Source organism: Rana temporaria, chromosome 10 (assembly GCF_905171775.1).
Source record: "Rana temporaria chromosome 10, aRanTem1.1, whole genome shotgun sequence".
NCBI lineage: Eukaryota > Metazoa > Chordata > Amphibia > Anura > Ranidae > Rana > Rana temporaria.
The window spans coordinates 60,663,768-60,678,326 of NC_053498.1; positions in this window are offsets into that span (position 1 = coordinate 60,663,768).

Below are 14,559 nucleotides of genomic sequence, written 5' to 3' on the forward strand. Positions count from 1 at the left end.
GTTTTCGAATTTTCGCATTTTCGAATTTTTCAATGTTCGAAATTTCGAAATACGAAAATTCGGAAATACGAAAATATTCGGAAATACAGATTTCAAAATTTCGAAAATGGAGAAATTCGAAATTCGAAATTTCGAAAATTGAAAAATTCGAAAATTGAAAAATTCGAAATGTTACAATTTTCGATTTTTTTCTATTTTCGAATTTGGAATTGAAAAATTCGAAAATTGAAAAATTCGAAATTTTGAAATTTTCGAATTTTTCAATTTTTAATTTTCGAAATACGAAAATTTGGAAATACGAAAATTCGGAAATACGAAAATTCTAAAAATTGAAAAATTCGAAATTTGAAACATTTTTTTCAATTTTCGATTTTTTCAATTTTCGCATTTTTCAATTTTGGAAATTCGGAAATACGAAAATTTGACAATTGAAAAATTCGAAATTTGAAAAAATTCCAAATTCCAAATTTCGAAATTTCCTAAAAATTCCAAATTGGAAAAGTGAAAAAAATTCGAAAATTGAGAAATTCTAAAATTGAAAAATTTGAAATTTGAAAAATTTGAAATTTGAAAAATTTGAAATTTGAAAAATTTGAAAATTAGAATTTTTCCATTTTCGAATTTTTCAATTTTCGAAATTTCGATTTTCAAATTTTTCAATTTTCGAATTTTTCAATTTCCAAAATTCGATTTTCGAATTTTTCAATTTTCAATTTTCAATTTTCAAATTTCGAATTTTTCACATTTCGAATGTCGAATTTTTCAAACTCGAAAATTGAAAAATTCGAAAATCTGAAATACGAAAATTCGTAAATTCGTAAATACGAATAACTATAGACCTGTTAGTTTAACTTCTATAGTTGGGAAGATACTGGAACGTATAATAAAAGACCACATGGATGAGTTCTTGCTGGAAAAAAACTATTTAGGCAACAGACAGCATGGATTCATGAAAGACAGAAGCTGTCAGACAAACCTGATTTCCTTTTATGAAGAGGTAAGTAAAACCCTGGACAGAGGCGTGGCTGTGGACGTGATATATTTGGATTTTGCAAAAGCGTTCGATACAGTTCCGCACACACGGCTCATGTGTAAGGTAAGGTCTACAGGATTGGAAATATCAGTTTGTAAATGGATAGAAAACTGGCTGAAAGACAGAATTCAGAGAGTAGTGGTTAATGATTCTTACTCTGAATGGTCTAAGGTTATCAGTGGTGTACCCCAAGGTTCAGTGCTGGGACCCTTACTTTTTAATATCTGTATAAATGATATTGGGTCTGAGATCAAAAGTAACATTTCTGTCTTTGCAGATGACACCAAGCTATGCAGTGGAATAACGTCCTTACAGGATGTCTCCAATTTACAAGCCGACCTCAATGCTCTGTCTAATTGGGCGACTGAGTGGCAGATGAGGTTTAATGTTGATAAATATAAAGTTATGCACTTGGGGGCTAAGAATATGCATGCATCATACATACTAGGGGGAGTACAACTGGGGGGATCTGTAGTGGATAAGGATCTGGGGGTTTTGGTTGATCATAAGCTCAATAATGGCATGAAATGCCAAGCTGTGGTTTCCTTCTGCTGAAGAACTCCAATCCTCTTTACAAAACATTCAGCTTCTAGAATTCCCTCTCAACCAAAGCATTGCACAACATTGAATGGTTACCCATCCCCTGCAAAAATCAGCTGGTGCTGAAGGAAATAAAAGTCTCCAGTGGCAATCAAAACTTGGTTGTTTTTCTTCTCCTGAGGACTCTATGGACTGGCTTTTTTTCTTTTTGTTTGATTTGGATATCTTTAACTTCCAACTAACTAGATGTTTGATAAAAAAAATTTTTTGTCTTATCAGTTTAGAACTTACTCAGTGCAAACTTGTTTCTATAGTTTAACTCCTTACTTTTTGGCTGGTCTTTTTTTTCTGACAGCAGTGAGTTGTTCGCTATATTTCTTTACAAAGCTCAAGCTATTATACATTTTTTGAATGTTTTCTATGATGTTTTTTGTTTCTTGTATACACCTTACCCCATCCCTTCCATCCATCTTCATATGCTTTCTTTTGACACATTGATGGGTATGGAACTTTTTGGGTCAATGGTATCATTTCTATTTATGTCTTACTTTTTAATGTTGGCAGTGTTCCCTTTGGTGGTGTTTTTGCTCCTCCAGTTTGCTACCCACGGAACCCCATTATTATGTGGGCTTCTGATGGTAGCTCTTTGGCCTCTGGTGGACTGTTTTTCGCTCCCCCAGTATGCCGTTCTGTTGATCTGTTATCTCTCTTTACCTTTTTACAAATCTTAGTAATATCTGCTGGATGAGAACCAATTCCTTTCCTTTTCTTTGAGCCTTTCCTATCAGCGGCCATTTACCGTGATCCGTGATGCGATTCCAGACCCATCGGTCACGGATATTTACGGGAGCGCGCCCCAGTGGTGCGCGGGAGCAAGATTCTGGGAGGAAGTCCATGGACACCCCCCCAGAATAAGCCGACCGTGCTGTAGCCGTCTTTCGGCTATGGCCCAGTTGGCATGTGGTTAATTAAAAAATAAGACAACAGTAATGTTAGCTCCATTTTATTATTGTGAAATATGATGTTACACCGCATAAATTTATATCCAACATGTCAGGCACCTGCGCGTGGAATGGTGACAAACCTTTACCCTTAAGAAATATCAGTTTGTCATGTTTAAAAAATTCTGCAGGTTGCATGTTTTGAGTTAAAGAGGAGGTCTAGGACTAGAATTATTGCTCTCGCTCTAATGATTGCGGTGATACCTCACATGTGGGGTTTAAACCCCGTTTTCATATGTGGACGCTACTCACGTATGTGTTTGCTTCTGCATGCAAGCTCAGTGGGACAGGGCGCGTAATTTTTTTTTTATTTTGTATTATTTATTTTCATTATATTTTTTAATTTTTACACTGTTCTTTTGTTTTTTTTTTTTATTGTGTCACTTTTATTCCTATTACAGGAAATATAAACAATCCTTGTAATAGAAAAAAGCATGACATGAGATCCGGGGTCAAAAATACCTCAGATCTCATATTTACACTAAAATGCAATAAAATAAAAAAATTGTTTGAAAAAAAGGCCCTTTAACCCCCCTGGTGGTATTCCCGAGTCTGACTCGGGGTTAAATTTTTCTGCTGCGATCGGTAACCCTGAGTCAGATTCGGGCTCGCCTCGCAGAATCCACAGGCTTGGTTTACTTACCTTGTCCCTGGATCCAGCGATGCCACCAGGCTGTGTGAGTGAGCGGGACCTCGCTCGATTCACACAGTGCCTCTGTGTGCCGCCAATCTCCGTTCCCTGCGATGTTAAGACGCACAGGGGCGGAGAATGGCGCCAGATTCAAAAAGGTAAACAAACACCTTACATACAGTATACTGTAATCTTATAGATTACAGTACTGTATGTAAAAAAATACACCCCCCCCCTTGTCCCTAGTGGTCTGCCCAGTGGCCTATATGTTCTTTTATATAATAAAAACTGTTCTTTCTGCCTGCAAACTGTAGATTGTCCATAGCAACCAAAAGTGTCCCTTTATGTCAAAAATGGTTTTAGAGCAGCTAGAAAACAGCGATAATAAATTATAATCACTTGCAGAATTGTGCGATAGCGATTTGTGGGGAAATTCGTCATAAAAAAAAAGTACTGACAGCGACAATTCTGTAACTGAGCAAATTTCAGTGATTTTGAGTTGATTACATTATTTAATAATTTTTATTATAATTATATTATTATTTGTTATAATTATTTATAATTATTTATTATATTATAATTTATAATTTTGTTTTTAAAAAAAATGTCATACCTGGGATGCCTACTAGACTCCTGAAGAAGTCACGCATAGTGACGAATACGCGTAAGAGTCCACCGAGAGGTACCGGAGGTGACGTTGGCGAACTATTTTCCTTTGTTTATATGCCTGTTTTTACCTTTTACCATGTGAGTATCCGTTTGTATTCTTTCTGCTAAATAAATTTTAAAAACGGTATCACACTATTGGTGCTCTATCCCTCTGGGTGCGAGTCATTGGCCATCCTGAGACGTGACCACCAAGAGGGACCTGTGTTTCCTTGAATCAGAGCCTATCTGGATAACCACCTTTACAGATACGTTTGGCAAGTTTACTTGGACCTATATGCTGTTACCTTACAGCAGTAAGGTAAGGGGACATCCTCATTCACCCTGAAGGGATTACTGGATATCCATCCTTTTCTCTCACCTTACATGTTGGGATCTTTTTGTTTGATTTGGATATCTTTAACTTCCAACTAACTAGATGTTTGATAAACTTTTTTTTTTGTCTTATCAGTTTAGAACTTACTCAGTGCAAACTTGTTTCTATAGTTTAACTCCTTACTTTTTGGCTGGTCTTTTTTTTCTGACAGCAGTGAGTTGTTCGCTATATTTCTTTACAAAGCTCAAGCTATTATACATTTTTTGAATGTTTTCTATGATGTTTTTTGTTTCTTGTATACACCTTACCCCATCCCTTCCATCCTTCTTCATATGCTTTCTTTTGACACATTGATGGGTATGGAACTTTTTGGGTCAATGGTAGCATTTCTATTTATGTCTTACTTTTTATTGTTGGCAGTGTTCCCTTTGGTGGTGTTTTTGCTCCTCCAGTTTGCTACCCACGGAACCCCATTATTATGTGGGCTTCTGATGGTAGCTCTTTGGCCTCTGGTGGACTGTTTTTCGCTCCCCCAGTATGCCGTTCTGTTGATCTGTTATCTCTCTTTACCTTTTTACAAATCTTAGTAATATCTGCTGGATGAGAACCAATTCCTTTCCTTTTCTTTGAGCCTTTCCTATCAGCGGCCATTTACCGTGATCCGTGATGCGATTCCAGACCCATCGGTCACGGATATTTCCGGGAGCACGCCCCAGTGGTGCGCGGGAGCAAGATTTTGGGAGGAAGTCCATGGACACCCTCCCAGAATAAGCCGACCGTGCTGTAGCCGTCTTTCGGCTATGGCCCAGTTGGCATGTGGTTAATTAAAAAATAAGACAACAGTAATGTTAGCTCCATTTTATTATTGTGAAATATGATGTTACACCGCATAAATTTATATCCAACATGTCAGGCACCTGCGCGTGGAATGGTGACAAACCTTTACCCTTAAGAAATAGCAGTTTGTCATGTTTAAAAAATTCTGCAGGTTGCATGTTTTGAGTTAAAGAGGAGGTCTAGGACTAGAATTATTGCTCTCGCTCTAATGATTGCGGTGATACCTCACATGTGGGGTTTAAACCCCGTTTTCATATGTGGACGCTACTCACGTATGTGTTTGCTTCTGCATGCAAGCTCAGTGGGACAGGGCGCGTAATTTTTTTTTTATTTTGTATTATTTATTTTCATTATATTTTTTAATTTTTACACTGTTCTTTTTTTTTTTTTTTATTGTGTCACTTTTATTCCTATTACAGGAAATATAAACAATCCTTGTAATAGAAAAAAGCATGACATGAGATCCGGGGTCAAAAATACCTCAGATCTCATATTTACACTAAAATGCAATAAAATAAAAAAAGTGTTTGAAAAAAAGGCCCTTTAACCCCCCTGGTGGTATTCCCGAGTCTGACTCGGGGTTAAATTTTTCTGCTGCGATCGGTAACCCTGAGTCAGATTCGGGCTCGCCTCGCAGAATCCACAGGCTTGGTTTACTTACCTTGTCCCTGGATCCAGCGATGCCACCAGGCTGTGTGAGTGAGCGGGACCTCGCTCGATTCACACAGTGCCTCTGTGTGCCGCCAATCTCCGTTCCCTGCGATGTTAAGACGCACAGGGGCGGAGAATGGCGCCAAATTCAAAAAGGTAAACAAACACCTTACATACAGTATACTGTAATCTTATAGATTACAGTACTGTATGTAAAAAAATACTTCCCCCCCCTTGTCCCTAGTGGTCTGCCCAGTGGCCTATATGTTCTTTTATATAATAAAAACTGTTCTTTCTGCCTGCAAACTGTAGATTGTCCATAGCAACCAAAAGTGTCCCTTTATGTCAAAAATGGTTTTAGAGCAGCTAGAAAACAGCGATAATAAATTATAATCACTTGCAGAATTGTGCGATAGCGATTTGTGGGGAAATTCGTCATAAAAAAAAAGTACTGACAGCGACAATTCTGTAACTGAGCAAATTTCAGTGATTTTGAGTTGATTACATTATTTAATAATTTTTATTATAATTATATTATTATTTGTTATAATTATTTATAATTATTTATTATATTATAATTTATAATTTTGTTTTTAAAAAAAATGTCATACCTGGGATGCCTACTAGACTCCTGAGGAAGTCACGCATAGTGACGAATACGCGTAAGAGTCCACCGAGAGGTACCGGAGGTGACGTTGGCGAACTATTTTCCTTTGTTTATATGCCTGTTTTTACCTTTTACCATGTGAGTATCCGTTTGTATTCTTTCTGCTAAATAAATTTTAAAAACGGTATCACACTATTGGTGCTTTATCCCTCTGGGTGCGAGTCATTGGCCATCCTGAGACGTGACCACCAAGAGGGACCTGTGTTTCCTTGAATCAGAGCCTATCTGGATAACCACCTTTACAGATACGTTTGGCAAGTTTACTTGGACCTATATGCTGTTACCTTACAGCAGTAAGGTAAGGGGACATCCTCATTCACCCTGAAGGGATTACTGGATATCCATCCTTTTCTCTCACCTTACATGTTGGGATCTTTTTGTTTGATTTGGATATCTTTAACTTCCAACTAACTAGATGTTTGATAAACTTTTTTTTTTGTCTTATCAGTTTAGAACTTACTCAGTGCAAACTTGTTTCTATAGTTTAACTCCTTACTTTTTGGCTGGTCTTTTTTTTCTGACAGCAGTGAGTTGTTCGCTATATTTCTTTACAAAGCTCAAGCTATTATACATTTTTTGAATGTTTTCTATGATGTTTTTTGTTTCTTGTATACACCTTACCCCATCCCTTCCATCCTTCTTCATATGCTTTCTTTTGACACATTGATGGGTATGGAACTTTTTGGGTCAATGGTAGCATTTCTATTTATGTCTTACTTTTTATTGTTGGCAGTGTTCCCTTTGGTGGTGTTTTTGCTCCTCCAGTTTGCTACCCACGGAACCCCATTATTATGTGGGCTTCTGATGGTAGCTCTTTGGCCTCTGGTGGACTGTTTTTCGCTCCCCCAGTATGCTGTTCTGTTGATCTGTTATCTCTCTTTACCTTTTTACAAATCTTAGTAATATCTGCTGGATGAGAACCAATTCCTTTCCTTTTCTTTGAGCCTTTCCTATCAGCGGCCATTTACCGTGATCCGTGATGCGATTCCAGACCCATCGGTCACGGATATTTCCGGGAGCACGCCCCAGTGGTGCGCGGGAGCAAGATTTTGGGAGGAAGTCCATGGACACCCTCCCAGAATAAGCCGACCGTGCTGTAGCCGTCTTTCGGGGGACCTGTGTTTCCTTGAATCAGAGCCTATCTGGATAACCACCTTTACAGATACGTTTGGCAAGTTTACTTGGACCTATATGCTGTTACCTTACAGCAGTAAGGTAAGGGGACATCCTCATTCACCCTGAAGGGATTACTGGATATCCATCCTTTTCTCTCATCTTACATGTTGGGATCTACACCAGCACTCCCTACTTTGGATTTCATTTTTGGACTTTTGATTATTATTTATATTCTCGTTTCTAATATTAAGCTCTGCTGCATGGACTTTTCAGCTTAGCCTATCCCAGCCACTTGGGTGTTGTGTGACGCACACTGTATATCTATAATTGTATTTTTCATCACTTATTTATTGTTTTCTTTCACTTCATTATATAGAGCTCATGAAGTTTTCTATTAGCACTTATGCATAGAAGTGATTTACTTCTGTCAACCAGTTCACTGATTATCCTTTGATGCTATATTGTTTGTAGTGCTATTATCACATACAGACCATTTTACTTCCTCTACACACCTCTCCCATCCCCCACCTACAGCGCAGCGCTATTTTCTTTGCTATTATTTTATGGTTTGATACACCTTTCAGTGCCGCAGCTGTAAACCCTCACCCTCCCCCCCTATTCTTTTTGGTAGCGCGGTAATACCCATTTTTCTACTAGACTCTTGTTTGGACAGATTTAAGAGAGTTATTCCTAAGAATTACAGGCCTACAGTATAAAATGCCAAATTTACTTGCAAATAATGGTACCGCTTTCAGCACCTTTTTTCTGAAATAATCATACCGCCAGGGAGGTTAAGATCTATAGGCAGAAGTGATGTTTTGACATTGCTTCCGCCCTGCAATGGTATGGAGCCGGGTGGGGGCCCTTCACTTCCCCTCACTCAGCTCCATGCTAAGCAGGGGACAGGGTCCGATCTCCAGAGGGTGGCCCTCTCTTGCCACCGATAAAAGTGATCTTGTGGTGAATCCGCCACTGGGACCACTTTTATCTTAAATTGGACCGCCCGCTGAACAACATAACAATGATATTCCACTTCAAAGAGCTGACGTATAACGACAGCGGGCGGTCCGTAAGTGGTTAAACATGCTCTCAATGACTATCTTAATAATAACACTTCTGCAGATATTTCTCCTTTCACTCTTTGGGAAATGGGACCTGTAATTTGAGGTACGCTTATCCGACAGGCATCATTTCTCAAAACGCGTACGTAAACTTCCTTCACCAAAAAATAGAAAATGACTCTGTGTCACGATACATTCCAAAATTCTCTCTCCCCTCTATTAAAGCTAAGTTTGATAGAGCCTGCCTAAAATTCAACCTGTTTCTCACTGACTGCGTACTGTAAATCATAACACCTTTATTACTTCAAAGCAAACCAACCAGGTACCCTATTAGCTCGAACCTTACACTCACTGCAAAAACCTACGATATCTGTGTGCTCAAACTAAACCGTGATTCATACACAAGTAACCCTGTCAAAATTTGACACACATTCCACTCAAATCTTGCTAAATTATATTCGCCCAACCATAATTTTGACCATGCTACTGTCCCCTTTTTTCACAAATTACCCTTCCAACACTCTCACAAACCCACCCTGAATGACTCAAGTGTCCCATCTCTGCAACAGAAGTCATCTTGCTATAAAGGCTTTAAAACATAATAAATGAAATGTTCTCCTATCCTAACTGCGGCCTTCAATACGTTGTTGAGAGGACACTCTTTTCGTTCAAAATACTTAATGGCCATAATTTCCATGCTTCCAAAATCTAAAACTGATACAACCTCTTGGACAAATTACAATCCTATTTCGCTTCTTAATATTGACAATAAACTTTTAGCTAAAATACTTGTGACCCGCTTGAATCAAGTAATAGGCAAACTTGTTATTCGAGAACAAGTTGGGTTTATCCCTTTGTGATAGCAAGTGATAATATTCTGTCAGGGCACAGACCTTTCACGGTCACATTCCCCAGCTGGTTCTGGGTAGAATCGAACCTGGGACTTCTTCATTTTCAGGTTCGGCTCTTTGTCTCTGAGCCACTGCTCAGTTCTATTCTGTGTGCTGTCCATTGGAGCCTGGTTCTGAAACCTGTACTTCTGTGGACCAATCAGTGGCCAGTGCGGCCTATTTAAGCCAGCCCCTTCCCCTTTGCTAATTGCTGGTTCGTTGTCAGCTTTACCTTGTTTGAAACACCTTGAAGAAACCTGAACCTTTACCTGTTTGACCCGGATCTGGACTTGACTACTCTTTTGCCTTCTCCTGCACTTGACCCCTGGATTGTTTATTGGACCTGCTGCCGTCTCCACTCCCTTTGACCATTGGCTTACTGACTTGGACTCTCTGCCTTCCGGAACCCCTGACCATTTGGCTTGCTTCTTGGATCTCCTGTTGTCCTGACCTGAACGGGCTCTCAGCCTTCTGGACTTTGTTTTTGCACCTGCATCTCTGCTATATCTACCACAGCTCCCCTGGTGTCTTCGCATCACATCTCCAGTGATTCTCGTCTTACCATCTTCCGCTGCTGGTAGCCGGTGCCTCTTTGTGCCCCTCCTCGCTGTTACCACCTCCAGGGGGTGAGGTGCACAGAGTCGCAAAGGTAGCCGCCCTCGGCATCTCGGCCTCGGTGAGTACTTACCTTAATGGTCCTGACAGTACGAACCAGCCATTATGTCTGAGGCCGACAGGGCATGCTCACCCCTTGAAAACCTGTGTCAACAGGTGTCTGTTTTGACGGTTGCCGTTCAAAAATTGCAAGAAGGTAAACCTTTACATAATGGACTAACTAATAATATGGAGTCCGCAGACTTGTACAAGATGCTCACCTCCCTGGCTCTGCAAGTCTCCAGCCTGAACCATACTATTCAGGAACTACAACAAGAAGGGGTGAGGTGCACAGAGTCGCAAAGGTAGCCGCCCTTGGCATCTCGGCCTCGGTGAGTACTTACCTTAATGGTCCTGACATATTCGTAGAGCTTCTTTATCGATAAACCAGATGTCTACCTGCGTGTTTTTTATTGCTCGATATAAGAAAAGCATTCAACACTGTCTCATGGCCATACTTACACTATATTATTCAAAAATAGGGGTTTGTACCACATTTTTTTAATTGGATTTCTTCCTTATTCGACAAGCTGAATGCATTTATCATATATACTGGTTTTATATCAGACCCTTTCCCTATTGGAAGAGGCACCCGTTAAGGATGTCCTCTGTCCCCCCTTCTATTTGCACTCCTCATTGAACCCTTGGCCCATTTAATTAGATTTGATTCAAACATAAAATGTATTGAATCAGCTGGATGTCATCATAAAGTATGTCATTTTGAAGATGACATCTTATAGGTAGATTCACAGAGAATGGTGCAAAGTTGCGGCGGCGTAGCTTAGCGTGTTTAGGCTACGCCGCCGTAAGTTAGCTAGGCAAGTACTTGATTCTCAAAGTACTTGCCTGCTAAGTTACAGCGGCGTAGCCTAAAGCGGGCGGGCGTAAGAGCGCCTAATTCAAATGTGTCTAAGGGGGCGTGTTTTATGTTAATGGGGCTTGACCGTTTTTGACAGTTTTTTTTAACTGCGCATGCGCCGGGCACCTCCATTTCCCAGTGTGCATTGTGGCTAAGTACGCCGCACGGGCCTATTGATTTCGACTTGGACGTAAACAACGTAAATCCCTATTCACGGACGACTTACGCAAACAAAGTAAAATTTTCAAATTTCGAAGCGGGAACGGTGGCCATACTTTAACATTACTATTCCATCTATTAGATGGAATAACTTTAGGCCTGATAATGCCTTACCTAAACGGTGTAAATGTACCGCGGCGGCCGGGCGTTCGTGAATCGGCGTATCTACTAATTTACATATTCTACGCCAACCGCAATGGAAGCGCCACCTAGCGGCCAGCCTCAATATTGCAACCTAAGATAGGACGGCGCAAGCCGTCGTATCTTAGATATGTTTAAGCGTATCTCTGTTTGAGAATACACTTAAACATAAGTCTGCGTAGATTCTGAGTTAGGTCGACTTATCTACTGATAAGCCGGCCTAACTCTTTCTGAATCTACCTACTACTCTTCATGTCATCTCCCCATATCACAGCACCTAACCTCCTCTCTGTTCTAAACAGTTTTGCACACATTTCAGGCTTAACAGTTAACTATCAAAAATCGACTTCACTCAACATTTCCTTGCCTCCTTCAGACCATCAACTTACTAAAGACTCACTTCCCTTCTCTTGGACACCTCATAGACTTCCATACCTAGGATTACAGCTCACTAAGATAACCGACTTATACTCAGCAAACTTCCCTCCATTACTAAAACAGGTTACTGAATTATTATTACAATGGTCCTCTATCCCTCTATCCTGGTTAGGCAATATGAATGTAATTAAGATCACTATATTGCCCACATTTTTATATATTTTTAGAGCCTAGCCCATTTCAGTTCCATCTATTTTTTTAGGGCTTATACAGCACAGAATTATCTCCTTTATCTGGGGTAAAACAAAACCTCAAACCTCTAAATCCACTCTCTGTCTCCCACAATGCTGCAGAAGTTTAGGTCTCCCAAATATTTCTACTTACTATCATGCTACACACCACATTTATTAAAATACCATGCAATCAAATAAATTCCTTTATGGGTAACAATTGAGTCTATTGCCTGTGACCCTATTTCAGTATCTATCGTACTTTTATTTGCAATCCTATCACAAGACATTCTTTATCCATCTGGGACAGATTCAAAACTTCTCTTGGCCTTTAATCTCCTCATTTACCGATCCTTTCTTTTGTTAAAAAATCCCGCTTTTTACCCTGCCTGGATTGCTTCTAATTCTTTCAAAGCATGCAATACAGCTAATTTATCCCGTTTATATAATTTGGTATCTGCCTCCTCAATACATAATTTTCCTACTTTGTGTGATACTTTTGGACTTCATATGTATTTCTGACTGTCAGGGAAGACAGGCTTTCCATGCAAGCACACAGCATGCACGCATGCGTACAAGCACTTTAAGACACACACCTGTTACTAATACTGAAGTCAGGCAGGCTATTTAAGCAAGGCTTCTACAGAGGTTCCTTGCTGTTTGGTCTGCAGCTTCTGTGTCATTTCCTGTTTCCTGTGTGACCTCTGATTCTGATCCAGCTTGTTGTTACCTGTGAATGCCTGCTGCCTGTTCTGATCCCGGCTTCCCTTAGACTCTGATCCTGCCTGCTGATTCTGTCTGATGATCTTCCAGTACTACTCGGCTTGTGACCTGACCTCTCTTCTGCCTAACGTCTATGCCTGATCTGCCTGATTATTACCTACCCGGCCTGTCTGACCCTGCATCTCGCTCATCCAGTCTGCTACAGCTCCCAGCCCTGCAAGCCTGCATCTGGTACTGCTCCATGGTTCATCTTAGCCTTCCACCAGTCAAGCATCGTGTCAGCTCATCTACTATCTGCCTGCTGACCACCGCTGCTACAGGGACTATTGAACTGTTTACAGGCACTCATACCCCACCGTGCGCCTGTGGCTGCTGTATCACTGCCAGAAGTCCATGAGCCAGAGTTGTACGAGAGGCCTTCCTCTGCACGTCAGGCTCACATCCCAGGTACGTAACACTGACCCTCCTGCTAGAGGACTTGTTTTGTTTCTCTATAAGCACATTTTAGCTAGTAGGAACACTGTTCGTCCCTCATATGTCTCCAAATAGGAACAAGACCTTAATCGCTCATTTATTGCTACTGAATTGTCTAGCATATGGTCCACCACTAAGTCTGCTTCATCTAATGTTACTATGGAAACTAAATTTTAAGGTACTATGACGTCGGTATTTGGTGCCTGCTAGATTAACGAAATATGCTTCTGATGTTCCTGGAGCTTGTTTTCGTGGCTGTTCAGATTCTGGCACTCAACTTCATATTTGGTGGGATTGCCCAAATTGCCCAAAAAAAATGTAAAGGCAGTTTTTGACTTTGCCTCCAACATTATTGATACACCTATACAGCCCAATCCTACTACAGCCCTATTAAACCTACAACCTTATGGGATCACACAGAATCAATTTTGCCTTATTTTACAGCTCCTAACAGCTGAAAAATAAACCATTGCTAAGGTATGGAAAACAAAATATTTAATTCTAGCTGAAACCATACACAGAACTAATAAAGCTCTTATTCATGCTAAAAGAGATTGAATTGGTCAATTTGAAAAACTCTGGCTTCTTTGGGTTAATCATTGTCTACCTCCAGACTTTGATGACAAACTATCATTGCCTTGATAATTTTACTCCATTTGCCTTATATATACTTTTTATTCATTTGGGATATCCCCCCTTTTTTCTACCCTCTTCTCTCTATCTACTCCTATTTTCTGTTTTCTAACTTTATTTTCATATTATGTGGATTATATCTTCTGATTTTAATATATACCCAATAGATTGATCTCCTTATTACTGCTCTTGCAAAATGAACCAATAGAATAGAATATGATTTTATAATGCTTTGGATGTAATACTTTATTGGTTTATTTGTTGCTCTACTCATTACATTTTTACATTTTTATGTACTCATCCTGTTCATAAATCAATATGTTTAGCTCTATTGCCATCTGAAGATTGTACCACCATCCTTATATGTAATAAATTTTTCAATCTTTGTTATATTAAAAAAATATTAAACAAATTTGACGAGAATATGGGGATCCATCCCCATATTTTGAATAATATGCTGGTTAATTTAGTTTGTTCCTTATTCTATTTAATGTGTACTTGATTATAACAAGCACTTATTTCTTGCATATATCACTCTCTAATATAAGTGTCTCCACACAGTCGGTATACTGATTTAACAAGAATATAAAAAACTCTTCTGCAATGTACCCCCATCTTTTAATTTACTACAGCTGTATACTTTGTCATGGAATGGGTCACAAGCACGCAATGAATATGTAAATTTGAACTACATCCCATGAAAAATTTGTCGTAGAACGATGAATTATCTGAGATCTCTGAAGCTGTATAACACAAAGAACCCAAAGACTAAAAAATTCTTATATCAGCACACTGGCATATTTACAGCATTTAAAAGATCTGAGAAAAAAAAGCTCAGT